This window comes from Panthera onca, chromosome B1 (assembly GCF_046562875.1).
Source record: "Panthera onca isolate mPanOnc1 chromosome B1, mPanOnc1 haplotype 2, whole genome shotgun sequence".
Lineage (NCBI taxonomy): Eukaryota > Metazoa > Chordata > Mammalia > Carnivora > Felidae > Panthera > Panthera onca.
Window position 1 is genome coordinate 128,979,549 of NC_138342.1, and position 26,087 is coordinate 129,005,635.

Sequence of the window (26,087 nt, forward strand, 5' to 3'; positions counted from 1 at the left end):
GAAGTCCCAAGTTCATGTTTGCATTTGTTTCCCTTGCCTTTGGCAACATGTCTAGTAAGAGGTTGCTCTGGCCAAGGTCAAAGAGGTTGTTGCTTGTGTTCTTTTCTCGGATTTGGATTGTCTTACATTTAGGTCTTTCATCCATTTTGAATTTATTTTTGTGTATGATATAAGAAAGTGGTCCAGGTCATTCTTCTGCATTTTGCCATCCACTTTTCCCAACATCATTTTTAAAAATTTTTTTTATTTATTTATTATTTTTTTTATTTAAAAAAAAATTTTTTTTAACGTTTATTTATTTTTGAGACAGAGAGAGATAGAGCATGAACGGGGGAGGGTTAGAGACAGAGGGAGACACAGAATCTGAAACAGGCTCCAGGCTCTGAGCTGTCAGCACAGAGCCCGACGCGGGGCTCAAACCCACGAACTGTGAGATCATGACCTGAGCTGAAGTCGGACGCTTAGCCGACTGAGCCACCCAGGCGCCCCACATCATTTTTTTAAAAATTTTTTAACGTTTATTTATTTTTGAGACAGAGAGAGACAGAGCATGAACGGGGGAGGGTCAGAGAGAGGGAGACACAGAATCCAAAACAGGCTCCAGGCTCTGAGCTGTCAGCACAGAGCCCGACGCGGGGCTCGAACTCATGGACCGTGAGATCATGACCTGAGCTGAAGTCGGACGCTTAACCGACTGAGCCACCCAGGGGCCCCCCAACATCATTTTTTGAAGAGACTATCTTTTTTCCATTGGATATTCCTGCTTTGTTGAACATGAGTTGACCATATAGTTGTGGGTCTGTTTCCGGGTTTTCTGTTCTGTTCTATTGATCTATGTGTCTGTTTTTGTGCCAGTACTATACTGTCTTGGTGATTACAGCTTTGTAATATAGCTTGAAATTCAGAATCATGATGCTCCAGATTTTCTTTTTCAGGACTGCTTTGGCTATTTGGGGTTTTTTGTGGTTCTGTACAAATTTTAGGATTGCTTGTTCTAACTCTGTGAAGATGCTAGTGGTATTTTGATAGGAATTTCATTAAATGTGTAGATGGCTTTGGGTAGTATAGATATTTTAATAATGTTGCAATCCATGAGCATGGAATGATTTTCCATTTCTATGTGTCCTCTTCATTTTCTTTCATAAGTTTTCTATAGTTTTCAGAGTACAGATCTTTTACCTCTTTAGTTAGGTTCATTCCCAGGTATCTTATAGTTTTTGGTGCAATTGTAAATGTGATGATGGGATTGAATTTTTTTTTTTTTTTTTTTTTTTTTGCTTCTGCTTCATTACTTGTGTATAGAAATGCAACAGATGTTTACATGTTGATTTTTTATATACTGTGACTTTGCTGAATTCATGTATTAGTTCTAGCAATTTTTTGGTGGAGTCTTTCAGATTTTCTGCATAGAGTATCATGTTATCTGCAATTAGTGAAAGTTGACTTTGGGGTACCTGGGTGGCTCAGTTAGTTAAGCAACCAACTTCAGCTCGGGTCACTATCTCACAGTTCATGGGTTCAAGCCCCGGATCAGGCTCTGTGCTGACAGCTTAGAGCCTGGAGCCTGCTTCAGATTTTGTGTCTCCCTCTTTCTCTGCCCCTCCCCCTTGCATGTTCTGTGTCTTTCTCAAAAATAAATAAACATTAAAAAATTAAAAAAAAAAGAGTGAAAGTTGACTTCTTCTTTGCTGGTTTCCATGCCCTTTATTTCTTTTTGTTTTCTGATTGCTGAGGCTAAGACTTCCGGTACTGTGTTAAATAGTAATGATGAGAGTGGGCATCCTTGTCTTGTTCCCTACCATAAAGGAAAGACTCTCAGTTTTTCTCCATTGAGGATGATATTAGCTGTTGGTCTTTCGTATATGGCCTTTATGATGTTGAGGTATATTCCATCTATCTCTACTTTGTTGAGAGGGTTTTTATGAAGAAAGGATGCTGTATTTTGTCAAGTGCTTTTTCTGCATCTATTGACAGGATCATATGGTTCTTATCCTTTATGTTAATGTTGTGTATCACATTGATTGATTTGTGAATATTGAACCAGCCCTGCAGCCCAGGAATAAATCCCACTTGATCATGTTGAATAATTCTTTTAATGTACTGTTGAATTCGATTTGCTAGTATCTTGTTGAGAATTTTTGCATCCAGGTTCATCAGGGATATTGACCTGTAATTTTCCCTTTTAGAGGGGTCTTTGGTTTTGGAATCAAGGTAATGTTGGCTTCATAGAAGGAGTTTGGAAGCTTTTCTACCATTTCTATTTTTTGGAACAGCTTGAGAAGAATAGGCAGTAACTCTTTAAATGTCTGATAGAATTCCCCTGGGAAGCCATCTGGCCCAGGATTCTTGTTTGTTGGGAATTTTTTGACTACTGATTCAATTTCTTTGCTGGTTATGGGTCTGTTAAAATTTTCTATTGCTTCCTGTTTCAGTTTTGATAGTTTGTGAGTTTCTAGGAATTTGCCCATTTCTTCCAGATCGCCCAGTTTGTTGACATATAATGTTACATAGTATTCTTTTATAATTGTATTTCTGTGGTGTTGGTTGTGATCTCTCCTCTTATATTCATGATTTTATCTATTTGGGTATTTGGGTTCTTTCTCTTTTCTTTTTGGTATGTCTGGCTAGGGAATTATCAATTTTGTTTATTCTTTGAAAGAACCAGCTCTTAGTTTTATTGATCCCTTTTGTTGTTGTTTGTTTGTTTTGTAATGTGTATTTCTGGTCTAATCTTTATTTCCCTTAAAAAATTTTTTTTGATGTTTATTTTTGAGAGAGAGAGAGAGCGAGAGAGCGAGCATGTGAGCAAGTGGGGGAAGGGCAGAGAGAGAGACACAGATTCTGAAACAGGCTCCAGGCTCTGAGCTGTCAGCACAGAGCCCAATGTGGGGCTTGAACTCTCATGCCATGAGATCATGACCTGAGATGAAGTCAGATGTTTAAACTACTGAGCCACCCAGGCACCCCTATTATTTCTCTTCTTCTGGTCGCTTTAGGCTTTATTTGCTCTTCCTTTTCTAGCTCCTTTATGTGTAAGGTTAGGTTGTGTATTTGGCAACTTTCTTGCTTTTTTTTTTTTATAATTTCTTTTTAAGTTTGTTTATTCTTGAGAGACAGAATGAATGGGGGAGGGGAAGAAAGAATTCCAAGTAGGCTCCATACTGTCAGCATGAAGCCCAAAATGGGGCTTGAATTCACAAACCATTAATCATGACCTGAGCCAAAACCAAGAGTCAGATGCTTAATGACTGAGCCACTCAGGCTCCCCGGGACCTTTCTTGCTTCTTGAGACAGGTCTGAATTGCAATGTACTTTCCTCTTGGACTGCCTTTGCTGTATCCCAAAGGGTTTGGACTGTCGTGTTCTCCTTTTAATTTGCTTCCATGTATTTTTTTATTCTTCAATTTCCTGGTTAACCCATTCATTCTTCTGTAGGATGTTCTTTAACCTCCATGTATTTGAGGGCTTTCCAAATTTTTTCTTGTAGTTGATTTCAGGTTTCATAGCATTGTTATCTGAAAATATGCCTGGTATGTTCACAATCTTTTTGTACCTGTTGAGGGCTGTTTTGTGACCCAGTATGTGATCTATTCTGGAGAATGTTCCATGTGCCCTGGAGAAGAATATGTATTCTGCTTTAGGATGAAATGTTCTGAATATATCTGTTAAGTACATCTGGTCCAGTGTGTCATTCAAAACCATTGTTTACTTGTTGGTTTTCTGCTTAGATGATCTGTCCACTGTTGTAAGTGGGGTATGAAAGTCTCCTACTATTATGGTATTATTATCTAAGGGTTTCTTAATGTTTGTGATTAATTTATGTATTTGGGTATTCCGTGTAGGGGGCATAAATATTTACAATTGTTAGCTCTTCTTGATGGATAGATCCCTTAATTATGATATAATGTCCTTCTTCATCTCTTATTACAGTCTTTGTTTTAAAATCTAGTTTGATAGAAGTATGGCTACTCCAGTTTTCTTTCCATATCCATTAGCATGATAGATGGTTCTCCATCCCCACACGTTCAATTTACAGGTGTCCTTAATTCTAAAACGAGTGTCTTGTAGGCAGAATAAAGATCTTTTTTTTTTTTTTTATTGGAGCATTTAGTCCATTTACATTCAGAGTGATTATTGAAAGATAAATTTATTGCCATTGTGTTATCTGTAGATTTGGTGTTTCTAGTGATGCTCTTTGGTCCTTTGTATCCTTTGCTGCTTTTTTTTTTTTTCACTCCACTATTAGAGTCCCACTTAAAATTTCTTGCAGGGCTGGTTTAGTGGTCATGAATTCCTTTATTTTTTGTTTGGGAAACGCTTAAAATTTTTTTTAAAAAAACATTGATTCATTTTTGAGAGACAGAGATAGAACATGAGCAGGGGAGGGCCAGAGAGAGAGGGAGATACAGAATTCAAAGGAGGCTCCAGGCTCTGAGCTGTCAGCCCAGAGCCTGACGTGGGGCTGGAACCCACAAACTGTGAGCTCATGACCTGAGCTGAAGTTGGACGCTCAACCGACTGAGCCAGTCAGGTGCCCCTGGGAAACTGTCAAAAAAAAAAAAATTTTTTTTTTTAATGTTTATTTTTGAGAGAGACAGGGGGAGGGGCAGAGACAGAGGGAGACACAGAACTCAAAGAAGACTCTAGGCTTGGATTCGGGGCTCAAACTCAAGAACTGTGAGATCATGATCTGACCTAAAGTCGGACACTTAACTGACTGAGCCACCCAGGTGCCTCTTGTCTGGGACTCTATCAGAGCGAGAGTGAATCTTAAGCAGGCTTCATACTCAGTGGGGATCCCATGACCCTGGTATCATGGCCTGAGCTGAAATCAAGGGTTGTTGAATGCTTAACCAACTGAGACACCCAGGTGCCCCAAGTTTACATTATATTTAAATCTTCCAATTATAAAATTTGAAAGTTTAAGGCTTCAGGAAAAATTTCTATTTATGTGATTTATTTCTTATGTTGCTGAAAATGATGGCATTCCAGCAACACAGGCTCATCCATGGTTATAAAATGCTGTTGATGTTTTGATGAATGTAAAAAAAAAAAACAAACAAACCAAGGGGGGGGAGGAGAAAAGAAAACCGTTTACATACTTTTTTTTCTAATACAAATCAAATCAAATTATTTAATTTTGATAAACAGTTTCAAAACTCACAATCAACTGAACTTATATCTGATGACCTAGTTTTAGAAATTCATGATTGCCTTGCTGCCTTGCTTATTTATTTATTTATTTATTTTCACTTATTTTATTTTTTTAATATTAAATTTATTGTCAAACTGGTTTCCATACAACACCCAGTGGTTACATACGTATTTTAAGCATATGCATAAAAAGTCCCCAAATAAACAAAAAACTCAGAATGGTCGATAGGCATATAGGAGTTGAACACATTGTGATTAATGACTATAAAGATTTCCCCCAACACTTAGAGAAGGTGTTCTCTAATGCGGGAGAATAATATACCATGTCTCAAATGCTCTTTTCTGATAAAGGAAGCAATTACAGAAAGCCTTTATTTGTTCAAAGTAACCAGTGCTATAGCTGCAGAACCCATCCCCCCCAACAACCCCCCAATACTACTTCAAAAGAAACATATCAAACTTGATTTTCGTTAGAATGTTATTTTTTCTCATGAGTAAATTAAAAAATCAAGACCTAGATTTCCTCTATATTGTATATTATATATTATATATTAGATGAAGCAATGCAAACAATGAGCTTTATCTTCTGGACAAGAATGCCAAGTTAGTCTGTCTTCATAAAAAGCAGTTACAATTTGAGGACACTTCAAATTTGCCTCTTTTGCCAACACCAAGTCTGCCTTTACTGAATTTTTTCATTTCATGAGAAACATTAATTCTCCACTGCTGTCTGTGGCACCAATTATTTGTCCAAGATCAAGACCTCTGGCAAACTTGGTTTATCAGTAGTCTATCTTTTCTTCTTTGACTTGCTCTCATCACATTCACTGTCAAAGATTTTCTTTTTGTACCATCTTTTCCTCTACCAGCTTTTTGAGAGGTAAGAAATGCTTCAATTAACTCTGGACAATCTAAATTTCCCTTAGGTTCCCAAGTATTGCCAGTACCTGTAAATTCTTTCCATTTCAGTAAATGCTCCACCTTCCCATTCGCTACACATCAGTCCAGTACTTTTTCCACCACAAATTCTTTAGGCTCTGCCTCTTCCACTTTTTTACTCTTTTTATTCTATTTCTTTCCCATTTTTTTGCAATGTAGTTTTATTGGAGGCCACTTTTTTTTTTTTTTTTTTTTAAATTTTTTTTTTTCAACGTTTTTTGTTTTTTATTTATTTTTGGGACAGAGAGACACAGAGCATGAACGGGGGAGGGACAGAGAGAGAGGGAGACACAGAATCGGAAACAGGCTCCAGGCTCCGAGCCATCAGCCCAGAGCCTGACGCGGGGCTCGAACTCACGGACCGCGAGATCGTGACCTGGCTGAAGTCGGACGCTTAATCGTGACCTGGCTGAAGTCGGACGCTTAACCGACTGCGCCACCCAGGCGCCCCATGGAGGCCACTTTTTATTGCAGACTTGAAGAGCTATTATTCTGAGCTGCTCCAAGCCCTGGGTCTGTGGTGTCTCCTCCCTTCTTGCTTTAAGAGCCAAATGTCATAGGGATTTGTTTTTCATGTGTAGCCCCCCCCCCCCCCCCCCCCCCCCCCGGGGAAAGTCTCCTTTTCATTCTTCACCTGCTACCGGCTCCCTTTCTACCACAGACAATGTCTGTTTCACTCCCAAATGGCATCTTCACCCTTCCTACTCTCTTTTAGTGTGGATTATTCTCTACCTTTAGTTGTGGAGTTTGTTTTCCCAGTCTTCATATTTTTTTTTTTTTAATGTTTGTTTATTTTGAGAGAGACAGAGTATGAGCAGGGGAGGGGCAGAGAGACAATCCCAAACAGGCTCCGTGCTGTCAACATGGGGCTCAATCCCACAAACCATGACATCATGACCTGAGCCAAAATCAAGAGTCAAAAGCTCAATTGACTGAGCCACCCAGTCCCCTCTGGGTTATTCACTGATGTGAATGTTACCTAGTTGTATCTGTGGGATGTAGTGAGCTTAGGGTTCTCTTACTCTCGCATCTTCCCAGCCTCTCTCTATCTTGGGACATTTTAATTATAATGTGTTTTGGTGTAGATATTTTGGGATCCATCTTTTTTGGAACTGTCTGGGATTCCTGGATTATAATGTCTGTTTCTTTTACTAGGTTAGGGAAGTTTTCATCAATTATTTTTCAACTATGTTTTCTGCCCCTCTTCTTCTGAGCCCCCTGTAATGCAAATGTTGGTCCACTTGATGTTGTCTCATGAATCCCTAAGGCAGCTTCCACTTTTTTTTTTCTTTTTCCACTTTCTTTTTGCTGTTCTGATGGGGTGAGTTCCACTGCCTTTTCTTAAAGTTCACTGATCTTTTCTTTTGCTTCATCTAATTTGCTGTCGAATCCCTATATTTTCCAGTTCAGTTATTGATTTTTCAGCTCTGTGACTTCCTTTTGGTCGTTCTATATTTTCTTTTCTTCTTTTTTCTTCTTATTTGAGAGAGAGAGAGAGAGAGAGAGAGAGAGAGAAGAGAGAATCCCAAGCGGGCTCCACATTCAGTGCAGAGCATGATGTGGGGCTTGATCTCATGACCCTGGAATCATGACCTGAGCTGAAACCAAGAGCTGGATGTTCAACCAACTGAGTCATCCACACACCCCAGTAGTTCTATGTTTTCCATCTTTGTTAAAGTTCTCATTCTGTTCATCCACTTTTCACCTATGTTCTATGAGATTTTTCCTGACCATTATTTTGAATTCTCTATCAAGTAAATCACTTATCTGTTTCCTTAAGGACTTTTTTTTTGGTGTTTTATTTCGTTCTTCAATTTGGAACACATTTCTTTGTATCTTCATTTCATTTGTTTGTTTGACTCTGTTGGTTTCTGTGTCTTTGATAAAACAGCCACCTCTCCCAGCCTTGGAGGAGTGACCTTGTTTAGGAGATGAAACTTATTGTTCAACCCTGCCCTAGCTCTAGGCTCTCAAACCTTCATGATTACCCAGGCAGCCTATTTTATTGCTAGTGGATCCCAGTCATTGAGAGTATGCTGAAACTTGTCAGTTTCCCAAAGAAGAGGATCCCAGTCAGTACATTTGTTCAGGTTGATTGGAAGCCAGACCCTCAGGATATAGCTTTTATTATTTTTTATTTTTATTTTTATTTTTTTGTTTACTCAGACAGCAGCTTTTAAAGTATGCAAACATAAGGGCACCTGAGTGGTTCAGTCGGTTAAGCATCCCATGCTTGATCTCAAGGACATGGGATTGAGCTCTGTGCTACAGGCTTGGTCCTGGGCGTAGGCTTGATTAAGATTCTCCCTCTCCCTCCCTGTCCTCCACTCATGATCTCTCTCTCAAAAAAAATATATTTTTTAAAATATGCAAACATACACAGTCCTATGGAACTGCAAGCATTAAGTCCCACTGGCTACTAGCACCAGGTGATCTAGGTGTCCATTGGTGACAGCTACAAAAATTGGAGACCAGAGGAGGGTAATTATTCCTTTCCAGGAGATAATGGTGAGCTGGAGTGAGGCAGAAGGAGAGTGCAGATAGGGCATGCCAGCCTCTGTTCCCAGAGAGTGCCCCAGTATGTTCCTTGATGTGTGTTAAGTTAGATGCCTGCCCTCCAGACAGGTGTTTAAGATAATTAAATAAGCATTGTTTACATAAAGTTTGGGCTCCTCTAAATTGGCTGCCTCTGCACTGGTCCCTGTGATAGGTAAGTTTGAGAGTGTGAGCTCTTTAAGAGGTGTTTCTCAGTTCTCTATAGCCTTGTTGGTCTTGTGGACATGTGCCCTATTGGTTTTCAAAGCTCGCATGTTGCGGGCTTCTCCTTCAGGTGCAGGTGTTGAACACTGATGTGACCAATGCAGGCTTAAAATCCTTAGCTCCTTGAGTAGAAGCTCCAGGTTTCGATTGCCCTCCTGATTTTGTGTCAGTGTGTCTGAGATGGTCTCAGCTACTCCTACCTGCTTTAATGTGTTTTTTTCCCCCATCCTTTGTCTGATACATAGGATTTGCTTAGCTAGTTTGTGTTTTTTGTTTTTTCAGAGGAAGTTGTTTCATGTGTAGCTGTTGATTCAGTTTATTCATGGAAAGAGGGGAGGTCAGGATTTTCCTACATTACCATCTTGATGTAGAACTTTCAAGTACCATTCTATTAGACCTTTCTTATTTATTTATTTTTTTAACATTTATTCATTTTTGAGAGACAGAGTGTTGAGTGGGGGAGGGGGACAGAGAAAGAGAGGGAGACACAGAACCCGAAGCCAGGCTCCAGGCTCTGAGCTGTCAGCACAGAGTCCAATGTGGGACTTACATCCACGGACTGCAAGATCATGACCTGAGCTGAAGTCAGACGCTTAAGTGACTGAGCCACCCGGGTGCCCCAACTATTAGACATTTCTAGGTAGCTCCAGCTAAATTTACTTCCCTTTAAAAAAAAAATTCCTATAACTCTAATCATAGAAGTTTTGGAATTTGGTAGGTTCTTTTTGTGTGTACAGTATTTAAGGAAAGGAAGGAAATAAATGCTTATGTACACACACACACACACACACACACACACACCTGGTGTATTCCTTATCCTTAAGGCATGTATATGTACTTACACAAATATATTTGCAAGAATGTTTCATGCATTAAGTCAAAGACTTCTGGTTCTAGCTAAGATAGTGAATTGAGCATGACTGCTGGCTCCTTCTCCTGCACAACAATTCTGGAGATGCCAGAAATTAGATATCTATAATCTAGAATCTAAGGAAAAAATTTTGACCTAATGCTGGACATCAACCAAAAATTCATAATAAACATCATACTTAGAAAAATTTTAGGTGCTGTATTACTTAGGAGTGTGTTTCCTGTATGTAAAAGAAACCAAAATAGTGGTAAATGCACAAGGGATTGGTTTTTTCCTCATAGCAGGAAGTCCAGAGGTGGACAGTATAGCTCTGGTGTTATGTTTTGACAAAGTTTCAGTGTTCTAGGCCTCTTCTAGCTTTCTTACTTCGTGATCATCATCTCACATATCCAGCTTTTCCCCCCTCATCCTCTCAAGGTGGCTTTTGCTTTTCTAGGTAATCATGATCCAGGCAGGAGGAAGCAGGTAGAGAGAGGGCAAAGAGTTGTGGAACCTAGCCTGCCAGGCTTTCTGAAAGCTCACACAGGGACCTTGTATCACATTCCATTGGCTTGACTGTGATACACGACCACCTTTTAGTTGCAAGGGCAGCTGCAGTTCTGCCTCTGTAAACAAAATTGGTAGAAAGGAAAAAACTTGAAGGCTTGAAATCGGGTAGACAATTAATAGCAACTGCTTTGTATTCTGTTTAGGTTTGAGAACAACATCATGATCTCTACCGTGACGACTGCCTTTCAAGTTAGAGTTGATGTCTTGGCCATTGCAAAAAGATAACAATAAATGTGAAATATAACTGTTAGTTCTGCTAAAATCTATAAAAACCACATCGAGCTTATTAAATAACTTATTAAACAATACTAGGCAGCTTACTGAGTCTGTAACATTGGCAACAGATACAGATTTAGAAGCCATATAACTGGGAACTGCATGTACACCAATCACCCTGCAGGTCTGCTGTAGGGGAGACAGCGCTGTTCCCACTCTGTGTGGACACTGCAGTGAGCATTGCCAATGCTACCTCTGTGAGCACTGGGTACTAGTGAGAGAATCTCTCCCCCAAGCCGGTCTCTGTTTTCTATATCTTGCAGAATGATGCGTTGTGGTGGTTTCTCCTTTAGCTCATTAGTGTCCCTTTCAAAATCTATGTTCTATCTGTACAAGAGTCTAGAAAAAGCAAGTTTCCGCTCTTTCTTACGGGAGTTGGAGACTTAAAAGGAGAGAAACCTCTTCTAATGCTAGGTGACTGGAAAGAATTGGTGAATGCATTACAACATGTCACTTTCAGATGTTGGTAATTTATATAAATCCTCTTCAGATTCAACCAAACTTGAGAACCAAAGAGAGTCCAGCAAGAGAGCCAGATGTGTGATCAATATATAGAAATAAATTTCATACCTTCATACCAGCAATGAAATTACTAGAAATAGTAATAGAAAACGTTTTAATTGCAACAAAACCATATGATATACAGAAATTGAGCTATTAAGGAGTACAGACAATAATTGTGGAAAAAATTATATAACTTTATTAAGGGATATTTTATTTAAAAAAATTTTTTTTGGTAACGTTTATTTATTTTTGAGACAGAGAGAGACAGAGCATGAACGGGGGAGGGGCAGAGAGAGAGAGGGAGACACAGAATCCAAAGCAGGCTCCAAGTCCTGAGCCATCAGCCCCAGAGCCCGACGCGGGGCTCAAACTCACGGACCGTGAGATCGTGACCTGAGCTGAAGTCGGACGCTTAACTGACTGAGCCACCCAGGCACCCCTATTAAGGGATATTTTAAAAATACTTGAATAAATGAAGCAAAATATCCTGCTAAGAGATGGGATGGGTTAACATTTTGAAGATTAAATTACTCAAAATATACTCAAAAATATAAATTCAGTGTAATTAAAAAGAATCCCAGAAGGATTTTTGGAGGCATGTCAATAAAGTGATTCTAAAATGTATTTGGTGAATATCTAAAGACAATTTTGAAAAATAAGCCAGAGCTTTCGAAACAGTGTTCCAGGATCAAATCTTTAAGCCAAGAGGTCAGGGTAGAAAGTCAAGAAACACACCTGTGTATATAGGCAATTTGCCATAGAGAAATAAAATCAAAGAAATATTGGATTATTTAGTAAATGGTACTGAGAAAATTAGCTCACTGTAAGAAGAAAAATATAATCAGATCCTGATTTTATCTAAAAGTAAACTCCAAATGAATTATAAAAGATCAAGTATAAAAGTGAAGAAGAAAATATAGGAGACTATCAGGAAAGGAAAAGATTTCTTTAACAATTGTTCCTGGTTGGGTCCTCCAGGAAACAGACCCTAAAATAGAGATTTGCATTTAGGGAGATTATTGGACTCTGATCTCAGGCTCAACACCTGTAGGGGAGTAAAGGGAGCAGGATCCTGCTGAGTGAGCAGTTGAACTGTGGTAGTCTCAGCCTGATCCTATGGAGAATTCCAGAGCTGGGACTGCCTTTCTGATTTGCAAAGACTGGACCCAAACTTTGTTTCTTGCATAGACCAGTCACTGTCTCCAGGAAGTGGGCATGACTTTGGATGAGCTGGATAGTCAAGGACAATGCCAGAGTTTCCCACCTTTTCCTCTTGGCTATTGTGAATAATGTTGCTATGAACATGGGTGTGCAACTATTTCTCCAAGATCCTGCTTTCAATTCTGTTGGTTTTATGTGAGAGGGGGGATTGCTGGGTCATGTGGTAAGTATATTTTTAACTTTTTGAAGAACTGTCCTAGTCTGTTCCATAGTGGCTGCACCAATTTACATTCCTACCAATAGTGCACAAGGGTTCCCTTTTCTCCACATATTCCCCAGCATTTATTTTCTGTGGGTTTTTTTTTTTTTTTTTGATAGTGGCCATTCTAATATGTGTGAGGCTTTATCTTGTAGTTTTGATTTGCATTTTTGACACAACCTTTTTTAAAAAGTAAAATTTATTCTCTTACCATAAAGTAACATATTCATTGTAGAAAGCTGGGAAAATATAAAAAATTAGAATGAAGCAAATATCTCTTAGAATCCTGGTTCTTCAAGATAATCAGAGTTAATACTTCGGTTTGCGTTTTTTCAATCTTTTTTGTTTTTGTCCAGATTCACACATAGGTGATGCTAGCCCATACTAACCCTTTGGGCAATTCAGAAAAAGGCATCCTGTTCTCTAGGTGAATGCAATCTTGAACCAGGGTGTACAGCTTGATAAGCGGAGCACAGCTAGATTTCAGATCTTACTCGCTCCAAGGGCAGGCATCCTGTGCAGTGAACAACTTGCACAACCATACGTTGTAGTTCTGAATGTACACAGGGGTTTTATTTTATAGCTTTTTTTTTTTTTAAATAAAATGGAGATCATACTATGTGGTAGACTGACTATGTTTGGATAGAACATAATTTACTTTAGTTCATTCCTATTTGATAATTAAATTACTTCCAAAATTTTGATATTATAAATTCATGCTGGTATGATAATACTTGTACTTAAATATCCACTTTTAGAATTACTTCCTCATTACAAATTCCTAAAAATTGCCTTGAAAACTAAATCTACTGAGTGCTTATCATGTGCTCTACACTGTGCTCAGGGAGCTACATAATCCTCATCACAAACTAGTGATATAGTTACTACGATGACCTCTTATTAGAGCAAAAACTGAGGCACAAGAAGAAATGAAGTTACTTAGTTACTTGATCCAGGTCACACAGCTGGAAAGCAGTAGAGCTGGGATTTGAACACACTCCTGTCGGCTGCATCTGCTCCAGAGCTTAGGCTGTTAACATGCTACAGTGATTCATTTTATTTTCATTTTTTTAAAGTCTATTTTGAGAGAAGGCAGGGAGAGATTAAGAGGGAGAGGGGACAGAGAGAAGGAGAGACAGAACCCCAAGCAGTCTCTGCACCATCAGCACAGACCCCGATGTGGGGTTTGAACTCACGAACTGTGAGATCATGACCTGAACTGAGGTCAAGAGTCAGACCCTTAACCAACTGTACTACCCAGGCGCCCCTACCCTGACTTTCTTTAAAGGAGAAGACAGGTGGATTTGAAAAGAGTTTTTATAATAAATAAGACATATTTCATCAGTGGAGTAGGTAGACCTTGACCACTTGATAATCTCCACAGGAGATGAGACCATTGAAAAGCAATTTTATTTTATTATTAATGTATTTGTTAGAATTTCTTGACAGAATGATTAATATTCTAACAAGATACACATTGTTCATTTCTAAGCTCTTCTTAAGAGAAGCAACTTTAGGAGACAATTTATATTTAGATTTAATCTGACTATAAATGATAATGTCTTTGTGTCTTTTTAGATTAGATTCCAAGGTATCTGGGTCAATGAAGGGATCTTTTTGACATCCTCATCTCAAACTGCCCTCTTCCCTTTGCTGTACCTGAACTTCTGTTTTTGTTAAACAGAGCTGATAGCCTTTGTTCGCTTTCTCACAGAGATGTTAAGATAGAGACTATAGTCCCATGAGCTCTGTGAAAGAAGAGTGTTTGCAAGTACTAATGAGATACTGCTCTCTTTTTTTCACATAATCATGGATTTTGATGTTTTAAATATTTTGAGGGAAATGTGTAAGGCAATTTGAAATACAATTACATTTTAAAGCAGGGATAAAGGAGGTAAGAAAAGGGAGTCCTGTGCAGCTGCTGCATTAAAGAAATCTAATCTGAATACTTTGACTAATGTATATAACACAGCTAAAAAGGGTAAGGATAAATGAGATAATGAAAAATACAACTTAGAAAGGGTTGGCATTATATTACTAATCTGTGCATTCACAACAATGTACTTCTATCTTCCATGAAATCATTTTAACTTCTAAAGTAGTAGAGTTCAAATCAATGGCTGTTTATTGGATACATTATGTTAAAAATGCATTGTTTCAAACTAGAACTCTTTTATATAGTGCCAGTGGGAGTATAAATTAGTATAACCATGTTGGAAAACTTTTGGCAATATTCACTAAATCTCATTATATATTCAGCAGCTCCACTCCCAAGAGAGCATGACACTTGCTTATGGCAGAAAACGTGGAAATAGAGAAAGGAACAAAGAAAATAGTCATCCTAATATAGGGATGACAATTTTTAAGGAGAATCCTCCTTAAAAAATTTTTTTAATGTTTATTTTTGAGAGAGAAAGAGCTTAAGCAGGAGATGGGCAGAGAGACAGGGAGACACAGAATCCAAAGCAGACTCCAGGCTCCTAGTTGTCAGCACAGAGCCTGATGTAGGGCTCGAACTCACGAACCACGAGATTATGACCTGAACCAAAGTGCGTCGCTCAACTGACGGAGCCACCAAGGCACCCCAGGAAAATACTATTTTACATTCTGTTTTGTGGTAGGCTTATTTTATTTTAATGTTTATTTATTTTGAGAGAGAGAGGCACAGAGAGAGGGAGAGAGACAGTCCCAAGCAGGCTCCACACTCAATGTGGTGCCGAAATCAAGAGTTGGATGCTCAATTGACTGAGCCACCCAGGTGCCCCATGGCTTATTCTGTTACTATAATATATTGTGAACATGTTTTCATTTAATAGATATTCATCCATATTTAAAAAAATCTGCCTATAATAACATAAATGGCTTTACCATAACCTAGTGCTTACCATAATTCTGTCTTGTTGGATACTTAGGATATTTCTTTTCACTATACTTAAATGACCCGGTGATGGACATTGTTATATGTACAGGTTTTTTTTTTAATGTTTATTTGGGGGGGGGGGGGCAGAGAGCGACAGAATCTGAAGCAGGTTCCAGGCTTTGAACTGTCAGTCAGCACAGAGCCCAATGCAGGGCTTGAACTCATGAATTGTGAGATCATGACCTGGGCAGAAGTCAGATGCTTAACTGACTGAGTCACCCAGGTGCCACATTATATGTAAAGTTTTAGCAAATATTTGAATATTAGAATAAATTCCTGGAAGTAAAATTTCTAGTTTGAAAAGTATAAACATTTTCAATATTTAGATACACTTCTAAAAATTACTATAGCTTCCTTTAGCATGATATGAAATTATCTAACATGCAACAATATTACTTTTTATAATTTTTCTAGTCTTGCCAAATTTATAAATAAAAAATAATTGTTTCTCATCCTAGCTTTAATTGATATGACTGGACTGTTAAAATACAGTGGTCATTTGTGTTTTTTTTAATTTTACTTTTTAGAATTCTCTTTTGAATATTTTTCTATTCTTACATCTTATTTGAAATAATTTTTTATAAGGAGTAGTACCCAAAATTCTTTGCTTATTATATATATTTTATTTTTTTTTGCTTTATTACAAACTTTTCATGTTTCAAATTCCTTTCCCAAACTATCAAACTCTGATACTTTAGTTTGTCTCCTTGAGGGACTAGAACTCCAGAGAAACTACTATAACATGGATTTTATTAGACACTTTCCTTGGACTTCATTTCTTCTGTTTTTTTCCTGCATTGACTATGACTTTCCATCTTTCTAAATTTTAGTATAATTGAAATACAATATCCTATTTCAGGTATACAACATAGCAATTTTATGTTTATATACATGATCATCCTAATAGGTCTAGTTACCAGTTGTCACCGTAAAAAGTTAATACAATAATATTGACTGTATTTCCCCTGCTGTTCAATACTCTCCCATGACTTATTTATTTTATAACTGGATGTTTGTATTTCTTGATCCCTTTCACCCACTTTGTCCCCCACTCTGGCAATCAGTAGTCAGTTCTCTGCATCTATGAGTCTGATTTTATTTTTAAAATTCCACATATAAGTGAAATCATATAGTATTTGTCTTTCTCTGTTTGACTTATCTCACATAGCACAACACTCTCAAGGTTCATCCTTGTCCTAAAGGGCAAGATTTCATTCTTTTTTATGGCTGAGTAATATTCCATTGTTTTTGTATTTTTATTTCATGTTCTTTCTTTGTTTTCTTTTCCCTCTCCTTTTAGTAAGACTTATTTCCTCTGAAACAATGACTCTGTTTCATCCCCAGAGGGCAGAGTGGATATGTATGAAATTCATATTGTACACAGGAAACTTAACTGCTTGCCATTTATTAGGTACTGTGCTAGCCACTTCACTGGATTAATTCATGTTATCCTTAAAACAACCCTAATGAAGTAGGTATTTTTTTCATTTTATAAACTGAGGAAATTGAAGATTGTTCAAATTATGTGTCCTTTTTTTTCCTGTCATCCCTTTGGCCTTTTTGATTTTTATCCCAACCTGCTCCTTTTGAAGTCGTCTTCTTTGCCCTGGCAGTTGCATCCTTTCAGCTGCTCAGGACAAACACCTCAGTCTTCTTTGCTTTCTTTCTGTCATACTTCACATTCAACCTGTGAGGGATTCCTGTCAGTTCATCACCTCCACCCATATCTCCCTGGTCCAAGTCACTACCCTCTTGCTCTTAGATTATTTCAGTAGCCTTTTAATTGGTTTCTGCTACCCACTACTGTCTATACTCAATCTAGCAAAGTTATCCTATTAAAATGTGACAGAAGATGTCACTTTTCCACCTAAACTCTCCAATGGCTCCCAACTCAGAGTAAAAGCCTCACCTGAACTGTCTCACCCCAACCTCTTCCCTGTCTTTACCTTCTTCGATCTGCCATTCTGGCCTCTTGGCTCTTCCTAGTGCACTCAGGCATAATTCTGCCTCAGGGCTTTTGTACTTGCCGTGCTTTCTGCCTTGAAAGTTGTCTGTCCAGATATCTTGCTCCTTTAGGCCTTTGCTCAAATATTACTTCCTACAGAGATGTTGCTAGATGTTCTTATTTAAAAGAGCACCATGGCCAATGGACACGTGAAAAGATGCTCACCATCACTCATAATAAGGGAAATACAAATCAAAACCATGATGAGATACCACCTCACACCTGTCAGAATGGCTAAAATTAATAGCACAAGAAACAGGTTTTGGCGAGGATGAGAAGAGGAACCGTCTTGCACTGTTGGTGGGAATGCAAACTGGTGCAGCCACACTGGCAAACAGTATGGAGGTCCCTCAAAGAGTTAAAAATAGACCCTATGATCCAGCAATCACTACCAAGCATTACCCAAAGGATATAAAAATATAGATTCGAAGGGGGCACATACATCCTGATGTTCATAGCATTATCAACAATAGCCAAATTATGGAAAAAGCCCAAATGTCCAACTGATGAATGGATAAAGATGTGTATACATGTGTACACACACACACACACACACACACACACACAAATATTACTCAGCCATCAAAAAAGAATGAAACCTTGCCATTTGCAACAATGTGGTTGGAGCTAGAGTGTATTATGCTAACTGAAATAAATTAGTTCGAGAAAGACAAATACCATATGAAACAAGACAGATGAATATAGGTGAAGGGGAAAAAAAGAGGGAGGAGAACCATAAGAGACTCTTAACTATAGAGAATAAACCGAGGGTGCTGAGGGGAAGTCGGCAGGGGGGGATGGGCTGAATGGGTGATATTAAGGAAGGCACTTGTGTTGAGCACTGGGTGTTATATGTAAGTGATGAATCATTAAATTCAACTCCTGCAACCGGTATTACCCTATATGTTAACTAGAATTTAAACAAAATTTTGAAAAGAAAAAAAAAACCTGTTCCTACTCATGTCCCCTCCCTGCTTAATTTTTCTCCGTAGCATTTCTAATCATATGGCAGTCCACACATTTATCATCTGTCTCTCTCCCATTTGGAAGGTAAGCTCCATTAGGGCTAGAATTTTTAAGTTTTTTTGTTATCCCCTTTGTCTCCAACACCTAGAAGAATGCCTAGCATGCAAAAAGCACTAATGATTTCCCCACATTCCAATTATTAGAGCAGGCCAAGGTGACCTGCTGGGTAGAACTTTCCCCTTTTTTCTCCCTTGTCCTTCCCCAGATTTTACTTGAGACCCTTGTCTACACTTGTTACAGGTGAAAGGCTAGTGAATCCTGAAAGGACTCCCAGCAAGTGCGACCTGTGTTGGTGCTGCTTTCCATGAGCCACAGCAGTGGTCGTAGACAGCCTTAGAAGGAAGTGTGTAGTTCCTATCATCCCATTACCATGGTTGCAAGAGAGAACTTGAAACTAGATATACCTGATTTTGGTTTTCCCCGGACGCCATTCACTGAGAATGGAGGGAGGAGGATACTCCTCCAAAGGAGAATTTGGTGAGGTGCCAGCAGGACGCTGCTGAGGTGGAAAATCCTCCACATCCACCTTTGTAAGTTGTGGTGTGGCCCGACCTGCTCAGGTTTTGGCTTACCTCAAGTTTCAGCCATGCCAACCACAGGGCTCTGAAAATGCCAAGAAGGCCTCTACCTAAGAATTTGATTCCTCCTCCTGGCTTTAAAGTCCAGAAAGCAGAGCATTGACTCTGCTGCCCAAGCACCCAGGGGGCGTGGGAGATGCAGGAATAGGGGAGGGAAGTCAGCGCCGCCTACTTTGGCAATGGGCACAGCCCCAAGTGTCTAAGGGCAAAGGAGAGGCTAGGCCCTACACCGTGGAGGTCTGGGCTCTGGAAAGGAGACCCGCGCCGGGCCAAAGACCACCACCAACTCCTCTCCCCGGGTGCTGGGGTAATGGATCCTGAACCTGCTGTGCCATTTTCTGGGGAGTCCTGAGATGGGGATGGTTCCTTTTTGCTGTAGAACTGTCCACATTAAAAAGCCCTCATCTGGGGGTTGGGGGAGGATTGCTAGGGAACATGTGCCACGCACACATATACTCGCGAACAATTGCAACAATGCTGACTCACCTTAAAAACAAAAAGCAACACCTGCTCACTGCCCTCCGTTCCCCAAAACCCTGACTCCTTAAGTCCGCCAAGAGTAAAACTCCCCCTGCTCACTTCAGTAGAATATGCCAGTAAAATAACAGGAGAACGCTTCTGTCATCGACTCAGCTCTCTTGGGACCTTGTTAGTGTTTTAAAGTTCAAACCTCAGGGATAGAAAGAAAGGCTTCAGTGAAAGAAATTGGAGTGGGGAGAGGGCACCGCTGGCTGCCGTCAAACCTTTGGGGAGCAAGAAATCTAAAACGTCCGTGACATGCGGAGTTGTCTGACTTCCTCCACCCCGCAGGACCCAAGAAACCAGCCTTGTGGCCGGTTCATAAATATTGATTTATTTTTTCGTTGGTGGGGAGGTGTGAGAGCGGTTGTGTGTGAAGGGATGCAGTGCTGACAAAAGACGAGCCCCTAAAGGCGGGGTGGGGTGTACTCCACGTCGCCCGGGTTAAGTTTCGGTGGAAAGTTTCCCTCCGAGGCTCCTCCCCCTTCACCCTGGAAACCCGCGCAAGGCTGCCGCGCCGCGGAGCCCAAGCCCTGGCGCACCTGGCGGCCGAGCGTCCCAAGGGCAGGGGTGGGGGCGGGGCTGGCGGCGGCCGGGGCGGGGCCGGGCTCCGTGCTCCCCAGGGCTGCCGGGCAGGTTGGGCCCCGCCTTGCCCCGGCTCGCCCCGCCTCGCTCGCGCTCCCAGGAGCACAGAGTTGGGAGGGGGGAGTGGTGCAGAGCCCCGGATCCGCGCGGCTCAGCCGCCCGCTGACGCATGGTCGGAAAGTTGCGCTCAAACCTTCTCCCTTCTCCTACTTTCTTCCTAGGGCCGGGCTGTTGAGTTGGAGCCGGGCGGGGAGGAGCCGGCTCTCCGCCCCTCCTGGAGTCCGGCGCGGGTGGCGGCTCGGGGTCCGGTGTACCCTGGACGGCGGCACAAACTTTCCCGACAGTTTGGGGACACTTGTCCGGAGCGTCCCGCACTGTGTGGAAGGAGGAGCCGAGTCCGCGGGCAGGTACGTGGCACCCTGCTTGGAGCTTTGCCGCTTGAGGACTTCTTTTATTTTAGGGGGTTAAGAGAGTGGGGAGAGCAGACGCGTCCTTTCTCTGCATTCTGCCGACTGGGCTGGAGGAGCAGGTATTGGGATGGGGGTTGCACTGGGAATACCCCAAACTAGATCGCTGCATCGGGCCGCAGCACTGCGGGGACGAGGTGGCTGCGAGAGCCGCGGGACCCGGCGTTACTCGGTGACTGACCCCGGGAGAGAGAGAGAGCCGGCTTATTTTGACGGAGAAAGATGTCATCAGGGCTCTCCACCTCTTTCCTTGGTCCCTGGGGCCAGAGAGCGGGGGTCCTACGGGAGGAGGAGAGGCGAAGAGATCTGGGGCTCAGTTTTTCTCCCCAAGCCACCTCGCTTTCGCGGGAGACCGAGGTGGCGTCCCTCTGAGGTTTGTAGCACTCTCCTGGTGGAAGGGCGGACTTGTTGGGTGGCTCTTGCTCAGTTTCGTAAGGTCTCTAATGAAACTGCGTTCAAATCATGGTGGTTGTTATTGATGTCGTGCCTGCATGCCTGTCCGTCTGTCTCCCGCCCCGACTCCAACAATGCTTCCTTGTTAACCCCGTTTCTGCTAGGGAATGAACTAGCTGCTGTTCTATTTCAAGCCTGGCCAGGGTGAGGTGTTGGTAGCAGCTGTAGTCTTGTTTGTTTGGAACTTTGGGAATCACGTGACCTCTGTCTCACCTACCTGGATCCATCCCTTAACAGACCCGGCTTCCACCATTCAGCAAGTGCTGCAGCCTCAGCCATCCAGTGACGGGGAGATATCCCCATTGGAGGAATGATCCCCAAGCTGAGGAGTAGTAGTAGGCAGTGTCAACCGATTGGGCCCACACCCAGCCTTCTCGGGAAGGGCTGTGCTATCAAATTCATCTTGTTAGGAAGTCATCTGCTGTCTGCTAATAGCCATAGCAGCCTGATGAAATTATGTAGGTCATTGAAAAATAATTCCTGCTTAATCACCTTTATCCTGTTGATTAATGAGAGAAAAGATTTCCTTTCCTTAATGTACCATGCCTGTTTGACAGGGTCACCTGCCTGACCTCAAGTTTGCTTGTAAACGTGGCACTGGACCCGATGTTGTCCCTGCCTCAAACCTAGCGTACCCCAGCCGAAGTCTGCATTTGGAGAACATTAGTGGTCTCCTTTGGACAGATGTAATGCAGGAGATTCAGTCCATAAATTTTAATGCTGCATCTTGTCGGCTTTAGATAACTTTTCAGATAATTAAAAGCTGGTTTCTTTTAGCTCCAGTTAATCCCTTTCCATAGAACTCATAAGAATTATGCCCACGCTTGTCCTGAAACTGTTTGGGGTCTCCTTTTTCATTTGTCCTATAGCTTTAGGAACAGGACTAAACCGTGTGGGGTGGGTGAAAAGGGCAAAAGAAACTGAGCATCCCTGAACTAGATTCAGAGAGAGGTTTAGAGTGGTCTAATACTTTAGGCCCAGCTGCCCAGCTAGCTTCCTTATTGTCTCTAAACAGAGACACTCTAGGTTGTATTGCTTTTAACGTAGGCCTTTGAAGACTAGAAATGAAAGGGTGGTTTAGAGTAATGCATCACTGGACAGTTCTGCATCATAATATCTCAAGTTTGGCTCAGAACACTTTCTCTACGAAGTTCATTCTATCATAATAGGAAGCCAATAGATAATGTCTACAAGTCAAAAAGCAAATGTACAAACAAATTATTTCAAAATAGAGAGGTACATATTAGAAGAAACAAGAGTTGCCTGAGGGGTGACTTTTGAAATTTTGTTCTCATATTACTTAAAATAAAATTTTGGTAAGGAAGCTTCCTCTCCAGGTGAATAGAAAACTAAATTGCCTTCTCAAATCCATGCTTAGGTATTTATTTTATATTCTGTGTACACGTGAGCCCTTTGAAGAACTGGACACTCAGATTCTGGCCTTGGAACACAATTGATATCTATTTCACTCTTATTTTCAGTGACTTCTAACTCAGCCTAAGTAGAGGAACAGTGCTCAAGAGTGACCAATAATGTCAGGGATTTCATTTATAGGGATCTGGTCTCTTATAAAGGCAAGAGCAGAAAGTAACATTTCTGTATGTTTTATGATTAGCTTTATAATTAGCAAAGTACTTTGACATGTACCATATTTGTGCTTTGTGATTTAACCATTTTGTAGTGGGTGCTATTATATTTAGATTATATAGGAGGGAAACAGTTAAGATTCAGAGAAAATAAGGAACTTCTAGGTATATACTTCTATCAGCCTTTTATTTTTTATTTATTTATTTTTTTAATTTTTTTTTTTAACGTTTATTTATTTTTGAGACAGAGAGAAACAGAGCATGAGCGGGGGAGGGTCAGAGAGAGGGAGACACAGAATCTGAAATAGGCTCCAGGCTCTGAGCTGTCAGGACAGAGCCCGATGCAGGGCTGGAACTCACGGACCGTGAGATCATGACCTGAGTCAAAGTCGGTCGCTTAACTGACTGAGCCACCCAGGCGCCCCTTCTATCAGCCTTTTAAAAGGAAAAGGTAAGCAGTTCAGCCAAATTTATTCAGGGTAACAGAGGAACTGCAATTCAGGACAGGCAATTGATGGTGAACTATAGGCAGGTTGGGAGAATAAAGGAGGAGAGTATCCTTTTATAGAGAAAAGGAGCAAGTTGGGAGGGCTTTTGAACACGAGTTCTTTGGAAGAAAAATGAGATTTCCAAGCGGTAGTGGCTTCTCATTGGCTGCAGGTGAGGGCAGCTTGCTGTTGCTGGGCTGAGAGGAAATTTTTCTTCTGGATTGTGCAAGCTGTGACCACGAGTGGTACGTGTGTCAGAGCCCTCCCTTTTTGGCTTCCCAACTCCAATTTTGAGTCTGGTTTCCGTAACACATTTTTACATTTCCCCATTGTGATCAAAATATTTCTTTAAGAGCATCACTGATCAAGAGTTGGGTCATCTGTTCTTATTAGAAACATTTTTATTTCTTGATGTGAGGAAGAACCTTTCCTAGGGTCCTGTCCCATGTCAAGGAAAAGTGCCCAGATTGGAAACTGTTGAGGCCACATTTGAGTAACAAGGGTGAGTGGAAGAGAGAACTCTCAGGCATTTCCCATCTAAAGTCTATATCTTAGGTTGTAAGCATTGGAGATCATCTTGATGCATTGAGCCAGCATCATCTTATTGGGTATGTTATTTCTACTCAAAGGTTTGACAGGCACCAGGTACAAAGTTTGAAAATGATTATATAAAATAAGATGAGCAGAATAATGACTCCAGTTTGTGTAATAGTCCTAAACCAGGAGCCTAAACCTGAAGGTAACTAGCCAAAGAGATCAAAGGATCACGGATCATCAGGTGGAATTTGCTGTAGCAATGTACTTGTTCCCTAATTTTATGTATTTGGGTTTCTGGTTCTTTGGAAGAATTTATTCATGTGTGTTAGTTGCTTGCTATCACACAAATACCTCTGTATTTAACAAGTGGGTAATCAAGGACGATGTGATGGTCCAAAACTACTTTAACCAATGAGTCAAATAATTGTGGTTGGACTGCTATTGTCTTAACAGAGGAATTGGCAAGTTTTCCCAACTCCAGAGAGAGATTTCTAATAATTTGTTCATTGGTGTGAATACCTACAATAGAGGCATCCAGAGTCCTGTATACCTCTGGGGAGTTCCTGGTGAATGCAGAGTTGAAGGTTTAGGGAGGAAGACCACAGGAAGGCTTCAGATTTATTGTGGATGTTCACAGAGACAGTTTTTCTAGCAAGCATTGGCCTCCAACCTGCCAGCTGTCTAAACATTCATAGGCCCACTGAGAGGCCGGTTCGCCACAAAGATAAAACCAGGTGGTGCATATAAGATTCCTGCTAGGGTTTGATTATTATTTTTTTTTTTTCAACTTTTTAAAATTTATTTTTGGGGCAGAGAGAGACAGAGCATGAACGGGGGAGGGGCAGAGAGAGAGGGAGACACAGAATCTGAAACAGGCTCCAGGCTCCGAGCCATCAGCCCAGAGCCCGACGCGGGGCTCGAACTCACGGACCGCGAGATCGTGACCTGGCTGAAGTCGGACGCTTAACCGACTGCGCCACCCAGGCGCCCCAAGGGTTTGATTATTAATAGGGCTCTTAATTGGGATTTTTCAGTTGGTCCTTTCAAGCTAAGGGTCAGTGGTGTTTGAGGAACAAGTAGGGAGAAACCATATTGTTCTGTGGACTTTGCTCTCAAAGGCCATATAGAGAGGAGGTTGTTTGGCTAGGGCAAGCAGACCTAAGGTAGTAGTGGGAATGGGAAACTGTATGGGTGGAATTGGTATGATTAGTTGCATTGAGAGTTATGGCAGGGGAGAGATCAAACCAAGGTACAGGAAAACGTGGTTGTAGAAATTTGACTTAGTGACAAATATCCGTAGAGGTGCAGGTATAGTTAGTGGTTGTGGTGGAGATGAAGGAGAAGGTTGCTGTGAGGAAGACTACAAGGTCATGGCTGTCCTGGATAGATTGGGGTTTTGGATGACAGGGTTTGTTCAACAGAATCTGAACTATCAGGAAGGTTTCCCCCTTTTGTGAGGGATTGGGAAACGTGAAGGAGGGTGTTGTCCCTCCAGGATAGAGAAGGAGAAAACAGATAAGAAAAAGCATAAAGAGTATTGGCCTGATGCCATCATCTTGGGGAAAGCTGTCTGCTCCAGCTGTTGTCTGCTTCAGTTCCTGGAAATCTTTAATTTGAGGCCACCAGTTGGTGTACAAGTCCAGTCAAGTTTTAGAGTTTTCTTTACATGGAACACATGGATTTAGGAGTCTACTCCTTGGATTTTGGCTGCACAGGGATTAGTCAGTAACACTTGGTAAACGCCTTTTTCTAGTGTGGTTGAAGAGAGTCTTATTGGAGATATCTTTTCCAATAAACAAAATGCCAAGGTTGCAGGGTGTGATGTTTGGGTCTTCATCTCCTGGGAACACACTGTGAAAAGATTGCTCTACTTGAGCATGATTATTTTCAAGAGATGTAATTAGACATTCGCAATATTGAACTGTATCTCCTTTTATTAGGTGCAGGTAAAAAGACGTGGAAGCTAGATTTACAGGGAACCCAGTAAATAACTCAAAGGATGAGAGTTTATGAGCTCCAAAGGGGGTGGATCTGAGATTTAGAAGAACCAACCAACCACCAAGGCATTTGGAGAGTTTCCACAAATTTTGCCAGTTGGGTTTTGATGATGCCTTTGGTTCACTTGACTAGTCCTGAGGAGTGAGGATGATAACTACAGTGAAAATGCTGTAGAACTGGCCAAACAGCACACACTTGCCATAATATTTGACCAGTAAAAATGGGTTCCCTGGTAGCTGTGAAGCCCAAGAGGGATTCCCTGTGTATAGATGCTTTTCCAATAGGATTTTAGCTTCTGAAGAGGCAGTAGCTTGTCTACCTGGAAAGGCTTGACCCAGTGGGAAAACATGCAAGTTATTACCAAAACATATTTATATCCGTAAGATGGAAGTAGCTGAATAAATCCATTTGCCAAACCTTGAATGGTCCATTAGGCAATTTAAAGTGCCCAG

The 26,087-nt window shown here is 41.0% G+C and overlaps 1 protein-coding gene across 2 annotated transcripts in view; it reads left to right on the plus strand.

The window, feature by feature from the left end:
- The first annotated feature begins 20,187 nt into the window (after positions 1-20,187).
- Positions 20,188-26,087, plus strand: part of FHIP1A (FHF complex subunit HOOK interacting protein 1A) — a 252,724-nt gene continuing 246,824 nt past the window's right edge. For both annotated transcript variants that reach the window (XM_060654005.3, XM_060654004.3), the window contains exon 1: positions 20,188-20,513. The gene's annotated coding sequence lies outside the window, so the exon portion shown is untranslated. The remainder of the gene's footprint in view (positions 20,514-26,087) is intronic.